Raw genomic sequence first — 13,780 nt, forward strand, 5'->3', positions numbered from 1 at the left:
TGTCCTCAGCTACTTTGTCATGGAAACAATATCTTAGCTCCTGGTTCTTGGTACTTCCTGGTGGAAAACATTGTTAGTCTTTGTCTTTGCCATCATATTCATTGGCACATTCCTGTGCTATGGCATTTATTGCTGCATCAATATGGTTTCAGTACTAACGAATTCTTGTTTCTCTTATAGACCATCCATCACTCAAATGGCCCTCCAGCCTATTACTTCTCAATGGGACTTCTGTCATGGACCACTTCTATAGACTCGATTTTTAAAGGGGGACTCCAAACTGCTTGCCCCACACCATCCCTTTTCAGCCTAAAGAAGCCAGAAAGATCTTCTTCGCACCCCCTTCCTTATAGCAGTAAGGAGTTCCCAAATTAGAGGGGGGGGAATGAAACCAGATTTAAAATTAGGTAGTCAGTGTAGTTAGGTAAATCAGGTCTAATACTGAGTGAAATCTAAAGTGGAGGCCATGCTGAGAATGATTCCAGGGAACGCAAAACAACTCATGAAATGTGAAACCCTTCAGTAATTATGATTCATTACTTTTAAGATTAAAAGTAGTCATAAAAAGGAGTGGGGAATGAAAGGACCAAGCAGTATAAAGCTTTTAAGCTGCAAAGCCTGAGTTAAAATGTAACGGACCAGGTATTATTAAGTTTCTAAGCTACACTCAAAGCCTGAAATTCCTGAGGCAGTTAAGACAATACCCGGTACTGCCCATTAGATATGTGACAAAATCCCCCCCCACCACTGAGTTGTTTAACAACCTGGATCCAGTACACCTCAGCATGCAGGCACCTCAGGGCCTAAACCAATCACTTTGAATGTGTACCCCGCTTTAGGACTGACCTATCACCCCTGTCCGACCTGTTCCCGCTAATGAATGTACTAATCATGTTTGAGTGTTGTTGTTTGATTTTCCCGTGGTGTATGGTGATTTGCTGAAGGGGACTGTGATGTATGCAAAGCCCCTGCCATCCCAAAAAAGTGTACTTAAGCATTGCCTAACCTCTGCTCGGGGCTCTGGGCCACACTCCCTTCTTGAGTGAGCACGGAGCCCCAGCACGCTGGAATTAACCCCCTTTTGCTGTTGCATGAGGCAGTCTCTTGGTGGTCTCTTCCTCCATCGTTCACTGGTCCCTTATACTTGGAGCAAGGAAGTCACTTTGCTTGTGGAAACCTCAGTTTGCTCATCTGTACAATGGGGACAAGAATGATTCCTTCCCCCAAGGGTTGTTGGAAAGATGAGATGAAGAAGCACAGAGGAGTGATTTGTAAGCAGTCAGGGGCTGTCATAGGAGGGGTGTTATATTATCTACATAGCTTGGTTGGAGAAGAAACAGGTAGCTTTTTCTCTATCATCTGAGGGCCCATTCCTCAGTTCTTTCCACTTGATACAGGGGGATTCCTTGAATCCTTGGCCCATGGATGGTCAGGACTCAGAACGCTGGGTTCATGTGTGGCTGGAGGATCTTCTGCAAGCAACTGGACTCTTTGGAGCCCCAGAGAGGTGTACAAAGATGGGTAGAGAAAGGGCAATCTTGCTCCTCCACTTCCCCTCCCAACTGCTCTCCCTCCTTGTGGCTGACATGATCAAAGCAGAGGTTCACACAGAGGTGAGACCCAGTGGCCCAGAAAGGCCCTTTTCAGACGTGGCATGGGGAGAGGGTTGCAGAAGAAATGTGGCCACGTGAGGGCTTGTGCGTGTGTGATGGAGAACATGGCTGGGTGGGCAGGGGCTCTGATGAGGTCCTTTGTTGCTGAGGGTTTGCTCTTTTCTCTTGGGGGCTGGGAGGCCTTGGTACTCACCCCCTCCCCTATGCTCCCTGCAAAGCTGTGCTCGTGGCCCCCACTCAGGCCCAGTAGGAAAGAAGAGTAGGCCACCTACCTGGCTGGCTACAGAGTGCATTTGCAGCCCACCCACCTGAGCAGCTGGCAACACTCCGCCTCCGGAGTGCCACCTTGCCTCTCGGTGGCATGTGCACTCACAGGGCCCCTTGATTCCTGGGCTGACAATTGGAGAACTCTTCTGCTGGCCCCTGATGGCCCAAGTGTCTGACATGTCCCACAGCCTGGGTTTTGCCCACCCCTTGTGTGTATAAAAAGCGGCCTGTGGTAGGGGGCAAGGGTGTCTTCCTCCTGGCCCAGGACAGGGACTCCTGTGTGGCAGGAGAGCTGTGCACTGGCCTGGGCTGGCTGGAGAGGCAGGGCTCAGCTCTGCAGCTCTAAGTCCTCCTGCAAGGGAAAATGGAAACAGAAACAGTTGCTTTGTTTTAGAGAAGAGGAAAAAAAATGGTGTCCCTCCTGAGTCCAATCCAGTATCCCAGGAGCTTTTCTGCCAACTTGACCAGAAAATGTGCCTTCCAAACAATGCCCAGGCCAGCCTGCCCTATTCCCCACTTCTCATCTGTCGTGACCCCTCGCCGGCAAAGGAAACATGACACAGGATTCTTCTTTCAGCAGTTTACTCAGGACCTTTGAATCATGATGAGAAAACAGGAACAAGAAAGGAAAGAGAGCGAGCGGTCGGTCTGCCCTAGCTTAAGTACCCAGCCTCACCAATGAACTAGCACCATGTGGAAAAGTCTAATAGGTACAGTGCAGCGGAACCAGGCCAGAGCCCAGCCCCACAGCCTTACAAGGAGTTGTTTACTTCTAACAACTCTAACCGCTAAGTCATCAGAAGCAGGAGGCCAGCGCCATTTTCAGGGTGTGGTCGCCGGCTCCCAACACCCATCCTTGGTGGAGATCTTGGCGGAGACACCTTTGACCATTGTTTCCAGAGACAGCTCACTAGAGCCAGGCCTAGGACAGGCTGTGGTCCTCAGCTCCCACACCTATAGGGAGGCACAGGATGTCCTAGAGAAACAGTCCTTCCAGTCTTTGTTCTTGGCTGGGCAGGAAGCCACAAGGACACCAGGGCTGGGTGAAAGGCAAGCATTGGGTAGACAGTTTCCCTTTGGATTTCCCTTGGGAAGGGTTTTGAATGAGAGGAGACTGAGGTAAGGAGCAGATACTTGGCTCAGGATAATGGCAGAATTAGAATGGCACCATAACATTGAAGGAACTCTAGAGTTGATTTAGTTACCCTCTTGAATTTTGGGGAATGGGTTTGTCTTGATCAGGGTGTTTCCTCATAGATAAGATCCATGCCTGTTCAATAAATATTTGTTGGGTGCATGAATCTCTGCATTCCAATCTGATTTTTCCACTCACAACACCAAAAGTTGACAATTCTCCTGGTGCTCTGAACTGAGAGTTCTGTTATATCTCTCCCTCCTTCCCTCTCTCCCTCCCTCCCTCCACCCTTCCTCCCATCCTTCTTCCCCTCCTTCCCTCCCTCTCTTCTTTTTCCTTTTCCTTTTCTTGCTCTTTTTTTCCTTTAGCACTGGGGATTGATCCCAGGGGTGCTTGTCCACTGAGCCACATCCCCAGCACTCTTTATTTTTTATTTTGAGACAGGGCCTCAAAAAAGTGTCTGAGGCTGTTCTCCAACTTGCAATCCTGCTGCCTCAGCCTCCCCAGTCACAGGCCTATGTCACTATGTCCAACTAGCCACATTACTCTCTAGCTACATTGCTTTTTATCTAGAGGATGGCAGGATTTGTTTTTTTTTTCTTTCTTTACAAAATGGAGATAGGTGTTTCTATCTGTAAGTTGTTGAGAGTCATTTTCCTGAGGTACCTTTGGGAGGTGTCCTGGTGCATAGTTTAAATGTTTTTCTTTCCCCTTTCTACTCTCTGAGTCTTCTGTTCCAGCAGCCTTAGACATTCCTTATTATTTCCTTTGATCCTCACAACAAGCACTATCAGATGTGGTGTCGCCAAGATCCCCATTTTACAGATGTTGAAACTGAGGCCAGATGAGAGTCATTATAGTCACACAGAATGAGCGAGTCAGGGTTTGAACAGCATTCTGACTGGTTTCTTATGTTTTTCTCTGATGTAATATTTGCCCCTTCCCACAGATGATATCTTCTGTCTGACTCTAGCCTTGGGATATCAGGCTCTTCTCTATATTTCTAGGGCCTTGCTTTCTTCAGCTAACTCATGGGAACAATTATCCCACATGCCCCACCCTTGTTGACAACCAAATTGGATTGACCACTGGTTGCCATCCCTCTGAGTGACTCGTAGACCATGTGCCTTGGACTGCCATCCTCCAGGCATTCCAACCCCTCGCCGCCGTTTTGTGCTCTTTCAGGAAATATATCTGAAAGCAAGGGAGTGAGAGGGACATTATTAGAGGAACAATGTTGGGTCAACTATTGTTTATTAAAACAGCAGCAAATCACTTTAAAAACTATTAGCAACAAATGACTTTTGACACAGTACAACCGATAAGGACACACCAGTGCACAGAAGCTCCTGAGGGAGAACTGCTGGTGTTTCTGATTGCTCTTTTGGGAATGCGTAAAGTCCCATGCAAATGCAAGCAATAACTAGCATTGTTCTTATAATTAGCATTGTTCTTAGTCTGTAAAGATTAACACCAGAGGCTTAAATGCTAAACTACTTGGGTTTAAATGCTGGCTCAGCCACTTCCTGGCTGTATAACAGCAGGCAAGTTACTTGTTACCATGAGACCTCAGTTTCTCCACCTGCTAAATGGGAATAATAACAGTATCCACTTACCAGGGTTGTGTGAGAATCAAATGAGATAAGTTAAAAGTGCTTAGCACAGTGGCTAGTTCAATGGTCCACAAACTACAACTGCCGGGCAAGTCCTTTTTGCTGCCTGTGTTTATAAATAAAGTTTTATTGGACATAGTCATATTGATTAGCTTACCCATCATCCATGGCTGGTTTATGCTACAATAACAGAGATGAGTGATTGCAACATTAACTCTATAGCCTGTGAAGCATAAGATGTTTATTCTCTGGTCCCAGGCAGAAAGAAACTCTGCCAACCCTTGTGCTAGTTCATAGGTGAATTACCCAGTAAATATTAGCTGCTGTTACTCCACTTCATTTAATTCTTCCAACAGCTCATTAACTGTGCACATGAGGATCCAACTCCAGAGAGGGGAAGTGACTTGTCCAAGGCCACACAACTAGGATGGTTCAGGACTGGGAGTTGAACTTTCAGCTCCAGGAACTTTCTAGAATGTGATACTGACTGCTGCAGTCTGGATGGGCATAATAACTGAGCTGCCACAAAGCCTTGTAGATTCAAACAGCAACTCTTTATTCCCCAACTCTCACCGACACTGCACACACCACATGGGAACACATTCCCTCCACTAGGCTCTGTCCAATCTCCCTGAACCTCCGGGGAAACTTATGGGAACTCCAAAGTAGCTGGCAACCAGGCAGCAAGAGCCACCCTATTGCCCGACAATAAAGGTCAAATATACAATACAATCAATCCAGGATCACAGCGATTATACACAGCTTAACTCAAATCATCATCTCAATGGTTCCCTGGCATCACCTTTTAACCATTCCCTCTGGCAAATGCCAGGCATCATTCTGACTCAGCTGTGGCTCTCAACAACTGACCAGGGATTCTCCCATGCTTGGAGTCCTTGGGCTTTGAGTTCTTCCTAAATTAGGACTTAGGAGGAACAGGCTTATCTCCCTAGACAAGGAAGGCCCACTGCCAAGTCCAGGGACACCTCCTCCCTCTCTGTGCCAAAGGCTCTCCCCAGCCAGCAGGCACAGAACAGCTTTGTTTCCCCATTTAGGCCTTTCAACAGCCTTGTCTTCCTTGCTCTCCTTGGGCCCATGGCCTTGCTAGGCTGGGCTGCAGTGGCCACCTCCCTGCGTGATTGATGTTTCTGTTCCACACTCAGGACTCTGTGGTCTGCTTATTGGTCTTGCCCTTGTTCTTGTAATGGACTGGTCTGAGGCCATTTCCATTTCCCTTGGTGTGTTCTCCTGTCCCATAGCAACTACAACATGATTATGTTGTTCTCCCTTATCCTTAATCCTCTCAAACTGCCTAGTTATCTTTAATTTCCTGTCCATTTCCCATACTGGGAAGTTAAGTGGAGCTGAGTCAGGCCTGTAGTGATGGAATAGCATGGGAAAGCTCAGAGATGCTCACCCTGGGTCCCTGGAACCCAGAGAGGTAGCTTGGGCCCTGGAGCCTGTGGAGGCTGGCAGGATACACCACCCCCAGGCTGGACCCCTGCTGCTCCAAATCAGAAATAATTAGCAGACAGCAGTGCTGGGTCTCTGGGCCTTCCTCCCTCTTGGGTAGTCTAGGTTCTTTTGAACTAGTAGGACCAATAACCTTCCCTAGCCACGTATATCAAATAATACACTCTCAGATACCTGTCCCAGTGTCCCTAAGTCTCATGGACCCAGCAGTGACAGGCCCAGGACAAATTCTACCTAGACTGTGCTGTGTGTGTGTGTGTGTGTGTGTGTGTGTGTGTGCATGCATGCATATATGTGTAGTCTTGCTCACGTCCCCATGGCCACAGACTTCCTTTGGCATAGAGTCTGGCATATGCTAGACACTCAGCATGTGGCATTTCCTGCCTCTCTTGGGTGACCATCATGCTTAAGGTTCAGCAGAACTAATCAGATCAGCACACAGTAGATATTTATTAGATGAGTAGATTGACGAAGTGTATTCTTCCTAAAATTGTCCTCTGTACATGTATACATGTGCACATGTGTGCATGTGCGTGAAATAGCTGCACCTTTGGCATGGAGTGTCTATACAGTATGTGTTTCATGTGGGCAGCAGTGTGCATGACATGCTGCTCTGTTTGTCCCCAGGGGGATGGGTGCAGGCAGGAAAGCACAGTTATTCAGAATCTGGGGCGCATACTCAGAAGTCAGAGAGACCCAGACTTGAGTCCCAGCTCTGCACTTTCTCATGGTATTACCTTGGTCCCTCAATCTATGAAAGTCCTAGCTTCGCTTCCTGTCAAAAAGCGAAACACTTTAAAATACCAAACTCACAGGGATGTAGGGAGCTTTAAATGCTCCAGTGTAGATCAAACTCCTACTATGTGAATGACACATGCTGAGTGCCCTATAGGGGATAGTGGCTGATGGTGGGGATGATCATTAGTATGTGGAGCAGCTTGCTTTTCAGGGGCTCATGGTGGTGCCAGAGTGGGAGTGTAAGCATGTGCATGTGCTTGCTGTTGTGGAATGTTGTATGATGACAAGTCTAGAAGGATTGGGTAGCCCCTGGGGACGCCCCTTGGGAAGGGAAACTCAAAAAGCAGGGGCACAGGTAGCTTCAGGCATAGGGTGATCTGGGAGCTGCTGAAACTTGGTAGAAGTGTCTGATGACCTTTTCTTTTTAATACTGCGACTTAATCCCAGAGACACTTCACCATTGAGCAAAGCCCCCAGTACCTTTTAGTTTTAAGACAGGGTCTCACTGAGTGGCTGAAGCTGCCCCAAAACTTGCTATCTTCCTTCCTCAGCCTTTCCAAAATGGTGGGATTCCAAGTGTGTGCCACTGCGTCTAGCAGCATCTGGTGACTCACTGACCATCGTCCCCCTGAGCATCAGAAGGAATGGGGTGAAGTGGGAAAGGACTGTTGAGCTGGAGACTCAAGAAGCAGCCTCCAGCAGGGCAGCCTGAGTTTCCCCCGAGGACCTCCGTGGCTCTCCCCCGAGCACGTCAAACTTTGGCTTATCCTGGAGAGGGAAGAAGAGCCAGAGAGGGCTGGCAGGCAGGCTGTAGCACAGGCTGGCGAAGGTGGAGAGTTTGCAGGGCTGCAAGAGGCTGAAGAGCAACAAGGAGCAGCAGGGAGCAGGGGTTGGGGAGAAGACAGAGGAAAGAGGAAGGCCCATCCCCCTCCCCCTTCACCTGCTGCTGTCCCCTATCCCTATAGGCTTCCCGTATAGTCCCTCAGAGCCCTGGGGCCAGTCTTAAGGGCCACCTCCAATGCCTGGGCTGCAGCTGAGAACATGGAAGGGAACCAGAACTGCAGGTTGACTGAGGGGTGCCAGAGTCTGTGGGAGACATGATCCTTAATCCAGAACAGAATCTGGGAGCCAGACACTCTAGATCTAGCCCCAGTTCTCCTCCAGGACATTGTCCCACTGTTGGGCCCTCTCCGGAGGCTTCCATGTCTCAGGGCACCATCATCCAGCCTGTCTATGGGCCCTCGTCACTTCTGAGGCTCTGCTGAGTGTCATCTGGATGGGAGGCCACTGCCTTTACTGTTTGCAGTCCTGGCCCACTTCCATGCACTCTCCAGGATAGACCTGCACTCCAACAAGAGATGCCTTCTTTTGCCATAGTTGATGTGGGCATCAGAGGCCTCCATACTCCTGCACTCTGGGTATTGATCCTCACTGTCTTTATTTTCTGTCTTAGAACCTATCAATTTTCTCTAGGCCTTTGAATGCAGGGACCAAAATGATCTATCTCATTAATGATAAAAAAATAGTGATGATTTTTGTCATTCTCAGGAATGACGGTGATTATCACCAATAAACATAGTGAAAATGTCAATTGTGATGATGACAGTGTCAGTAACAATGGCATTGTTGGTGGCGGTAGTGATGAAGGTCATGGTGAGGATAACAACAGAATCAGTGATGGAGATGATGAGAGTGGTGGTGAGTGTGATGGTGGTAATGGTGTTAATGGACTTGGTAATGTTGACCGAGGTAGTGGTGATGGTGGAGGTGATGGTGGACATGATGGTGGAGGTGATGTTGGTGGAGATGATGAAGGTAAAAGGGATGGTGATGGAGGTGATGAAGGTAGAAGGGATGATGGTGGTGGAGGTGATGACGGTGATGTTAGAGGTAGAAATGGAAGCAAGGGAAAAAAGGAGGGTGAAAACTATGATTGAGATAGTGACAACTGTGGTGATGACAGACATAGGGATAAGAGTGCAGATGTGGTGATGGTGTCAATGAAGGTGGTTATGATGGTGGCTATGGTGCTTGTTGTAGTAGCAGTGCTGATGGTGCTGACTGACGCAGATGTCTGGGACATTGAGAGCAGTGAATGAGACAGTGTTAGAATAGTTGAATTGGAGGAGAATGGCAACGCTAATGGTTGTGATAGCAATACAAATGGCATTGAGGAGAGAGATGGTAGTGACAGTGGTGATGACAAGCAGAGTAATTACAGAGGGCAATGATGGTAATGATCTGATAACAGAGGATCTAAGAAGTCCACTTCCTATGCCTCTCATCATTCCTCTTCCTCTTCCTCCAGTGATTCTTGTCATACCTTCCATCTTACTTTGACTTTACTTTCCATGTTTCACAATCACTGTGGAATTAGAAAATGGGGCCAATAAATAAAGATACTGTGCAGCTGTTGGTTTTCAAAAGAGAAGCTGGGTTCCCCTAATATCATTTGTTATTGGGGGTGTCTGAATTTAGGAAGTGGTGTCCCCCATTTTCACTAAAGTGAGACGGAGAAGAATTGGCCTCAGAGACTCAAGTTGGGGGTTATGAAGAGCGTCATGATGGCGGGGCAGGCCACACTGGAAGGGGATGTCAGGAAGGCTATGGAATGTCTTGCCTTTGAGATGGCTCAGAGCAAGAGAAGGCCCACACTGGTGTCAAGGAAGGATAATGAATGGCTTTGGGAGTCTGAACATTTACCTTGCCAGGTAGGGACAGGAAGTTTATTTGTTTGGGATGTGGGCTGGGGTGGTGGCTCAGTGGCAGAGTACTTGCCTTGCACACATGAGGCCCTGGGTTCGATTCTCAGCACCACATACATCTACAACTAAAAAAATATTTTAAAAACATTGGACCCATCTTCAAGGCCAACAGGAATCAGATGAGAAGAGGAAGTCAGGGAATCCAACAGGGAACACAGCCTCGTGGTTTGGAGAAATGCTGGAGTTCTTGTACAGATTTCTGGTGGTTGTGAGTGGGAGGCGACTGGGGATGTGGGCCTCTGTGGCGCTGCCTTTGGCCCTGCATCTGCCAAGAGGTCGCCCTCCAGGGACATTGTTTCCCTTCCCCTGGCAGGCTGCCCTCAGAAGGAAGGGAAGAGGAAGGAAAGAGGGAGGGGACCCTGCTGACAATTCGCAGGAGTAATCTGATTTCTCCCACAAACTCTCGGAGCTCTTGACTCCCCTGCAGTTCCCATTTCTAGGCCGTCATCTCAGTTCTGAATTTTCTTTTTTTTTTTTTAAATATTTATTTTTTAATTTTCGGCCGACACAACATCTTTGTTTGTATGCGGTGTTCAGGATCGAACCTGGGCCGCACGCATGCCAGGCGAGTGCGCTACCGCTTGAGCCACATCCCTAGCCCATCAGTTCTGAATTTTCCTCTCAGCACTTTCCATAACAGTCTTAGCTGCTGGCAGAGCCAGGGACTGGGCCTGGCCCCTGGGTGGCCAGCCATGCTTTGCCTCCCAGGGGCAGTGTCTGGGCTCTGGCCTGCCCTGCAGTGGGTGCACCTTCTGATCATGTTGCTTGGCTCCCCAGGCTGCTCCTCTGGTAGCCCAGATAATGAGACCTGGTGCTGTGCTGGAGGGGTCAGCATGGTGCAGGCAAGGCCTGAGGCAGTCTGTGCAAAGCCCGGTGGTGTAGCCATGGCCCCCGTGGATTTTGGTCCTGGAAGCTACACAGACCCATTAGAGCCCTGTGGGCCCTCAGCTGCTGCTGTCCTGTTCACACCCGACACGGTGTTCTCACGTGTGACCTGGGTTGGTCGTGGTGCCTTTGCATTTGGACCATGAGTGCTTTTCCCAGGGGTCATGGGGCCATGAGCTGGTGGATGCACTGACCTCACTCTCCTGCCTGTTGGCTACCAGTAGAGATGATGGCATCTGCTCTCCAAATATGAGCCATCTTTGCTTCCACTGGCTGAAATGGACAATTTCCCTCCTTGGCCACCCACACAAGAGCCTGTCCAGTGACACCTCAGCAGGGTTATCAAATGGAAAACAGGAGCAGAAAGCATGCCTTCCACCCAGTGGGATGAGGGTGCCATGGATCTATGAGAGGCTTCAGGCTGAGTGGCCTGAAGTAGGAGGCCAGAGGCATCTTGGTGTTGGTTACTAAGTCCTTTTCCTACTGTTAAATGGGTCCTGGGAAAGTGTGGCCATGTTTTGGCCTGTGGCCCATGCCATCTGAGACTGACAGTACATCCTGAGCTGTGTGCCTCCTTATTTCTTTGGGCTTTGTGCACAGCACTTGATCCCAAGCAGTTTTTAAGTGTCAGGGGACGTTGGAAACAGCGAGTTAGAGAAGGTGCTTGGCAGCCTTGAGGATCTCTGAATCCTGGTCACAGGCTTCCTTAGCGGTCCCTACCCATGGCACACAGGGACCACTGTACTCACCCACTGGGAAGTTTGGAGTTCTTGCCACCTGTGCACATTATAAGAAAAGCCAACAGGATCCAGAAAGAAGGACATAAAAGTCAGGAAGAGACTTGTGAGGGTCTCCAGTGGATGCCACCTCTCCTGGCTGAGGTTTCTCACGAAATGCCAGGAACAAGAGATGGCAGCCAAGCAGCTGGGAATCTCAGGAGAGATTGTCAGAGAGAGAGGGTGATGCAGAAAGAACATCACTGATGGTTTAGTTCTTAATTTTATCCATGGTTATAATTTTTTATTTTTGGTGGATCTACTTCAAGACTGTCAGATTAGACAAATTTAGATATGTGTAAAAAGTGGCTTTTTTCCCTAAATATATATTGCAATACTGGGAAATCATCAAATATAAGATATGGATACATTTCAAATATTAGGCTGCCAATGGCTTGGTTTTAGAGGGAAGAGAAAATTTTTAAAAAGTATAAGAAGTGTAGATCATTCATATCATGCTGAACATATTAGAACATGCTAGTAATTATAACTACTTGGAGGTTAATGCAGAAAAGTCACAAATTCAAGCTTAGTAGAGCAACTTAATGAGACCCTGCCTCAAAAAGAAAATAAATTAAAAGGGCTATGAATGTACCTCATTTGTAGAATGTCCAGGTATCAAAAAAATAAATCAAAATTCCAAATGAAAAATCAATTACCCTTAATACAGCCAATACTTAGTTTTTTTTTTAATGTTTTGTATGTTTGGGCTAACATGAGATGGCTCAATGTTCTACGGGTTGTACACAAAGGACAGCCTTAGGTTACATTTTTGTCACAATATTTTGTTCTGACTACTGATGTAAAAGTGTTCAAATAATTTTTAATGATAAAAAGGAATATGCAGAATGAGTATCTGAATCACCATATTTCAAATAGGGAAGATCTTCTAAATCATAATAGAAAGAGGACTCTTCACTGTTATAGCAGAACACCGAATTTGGATTTAATATCTTCAACCAGCTGTCCCAATTCAGTCTCCATGTTTTTTTTTTTCTCACAGACAAATTATTTAGAATTGAAATCTCACTATGAGATATATATAACTTGATAATGGGCGTCTCACTCTGAGCTGTTTTCAGTAGACACATATGATGTCATCAATTGGTTTGGTATGATTTGTACACACATAAAAAACTTGGGGTCACTTAACTTGAAAAATGAGAAGTGCAATCAAATTTTTATCCATATGGTTCTTCTGTATAAGAGAGAATAAAAAAAATGTTTTCTCTTTTTCCATTGGGGACTCCCTCTCTGACTACAGTAAGACAGGTACTCTCAAACTTCAGCAGTAACACCAAGATTACCAGTCTACTGAGATGAGCTAAAGCTATTGGTCCAATATAACCCCATCTTGGAAGCCTCAGCTCCAAATCCAGGTAGAGAGGAAGCAGAGAAGATTTCTAGATAGGTGCTGGAGGAAGGCATTTTCAAATCTATTACTACATCATATCCAGGACACAGGTATTTATTTCTAACATGCTACAAAATTTATTTGAATTAAAACTTATTCAAAGTTTTATAGAATTACTTTTGTTATTATTATGATTTATAACATTAACATATTATCTGAAAATTAAATTATCTTTCAGAATTATTTCCTCATAATAACTTACAAGTAATAGTAATTCAAATGGCTATTATATCTCAAATTATATAATTATGTAGAACTTGAGATGTTCAGGGCTGAGGTTGTAGCTCAGTGGCAGAGTGCTTGCCTAGCACCTGTGTGGCACTGGGTTTGATCCTCAGCACCACATAAAAATAAATAAATAAAATAAAAGCATGCTGTCCATCTAAAAAAATGTTCAAAGTACTTATTCATATTGAAATGGTGAATTCAATAACAAAACATACGAGGGCAAATTCAGAAAATATTCTTATTTTATAAACTTAATTGTACAGTAACTGTGTAAAAAAATGGTGTGGTTCATATGAAGTGTGTTTTGTTTAGAAATGAAAATGACATGTATGCAGGGCACCAGTGAAGTTTCAATGCACTAGCAAAACATTGGACCATAAAATCAAGATAAAATCCAGAATGTAGCATGTTTTAGCAAATGGAGTGCTTCTGTTGTTGTTTTGTTTTGAAGGGTTGATATTTGACCTCAGGATTTATACATGCTGAGCAAGTATGCTACCAATGAGCTACACCTCATTCCTCTGAAAAATACAGTTTTACTGCAAGGCCACCATGAATTAAGTTACTATATATTGCAGATTTTAGGCTATGACTGCAGAGAACTTCTGGTACACAAAGCCTAAAAATCTTCATGATGTGGTCCTCTGGAGAAATATTTTGGAAAATCTATTGATATAATTTTAATACCACCAAATATATTGACAGGTTTTTGGATCATGAATCCCTATGTGCAGTCCTCAGCAGCATTCTGATTAATTTGAGAGTCAAATATTTAAGCATTTATCCACTGTTAATAAAAATCAAAATCTAATCATGAGTAAAATTGGGGTACCCAGGTAGAGTGTGAGTGTGGCAGGCAGCTTCTTTCTGCAT

The sequence above is a fragment of the Ictidomys tridecemlineatus genome, chromosome 2 (assembly GCF_052094955.1).
Source record: "Ictidomys tridecemlineatus isolate mIctTri1 chromosome 2, mIctTri1.hap1, whole genome shotgun sequence".
Classification (NCBI taxonomy): domain Eukaryota; kingdom Metazoa; phylum Chordata; class Mammalia; order Rodentia; family Sciuridae; genus Ictidomys; species Ictidomys tridecemlineatus.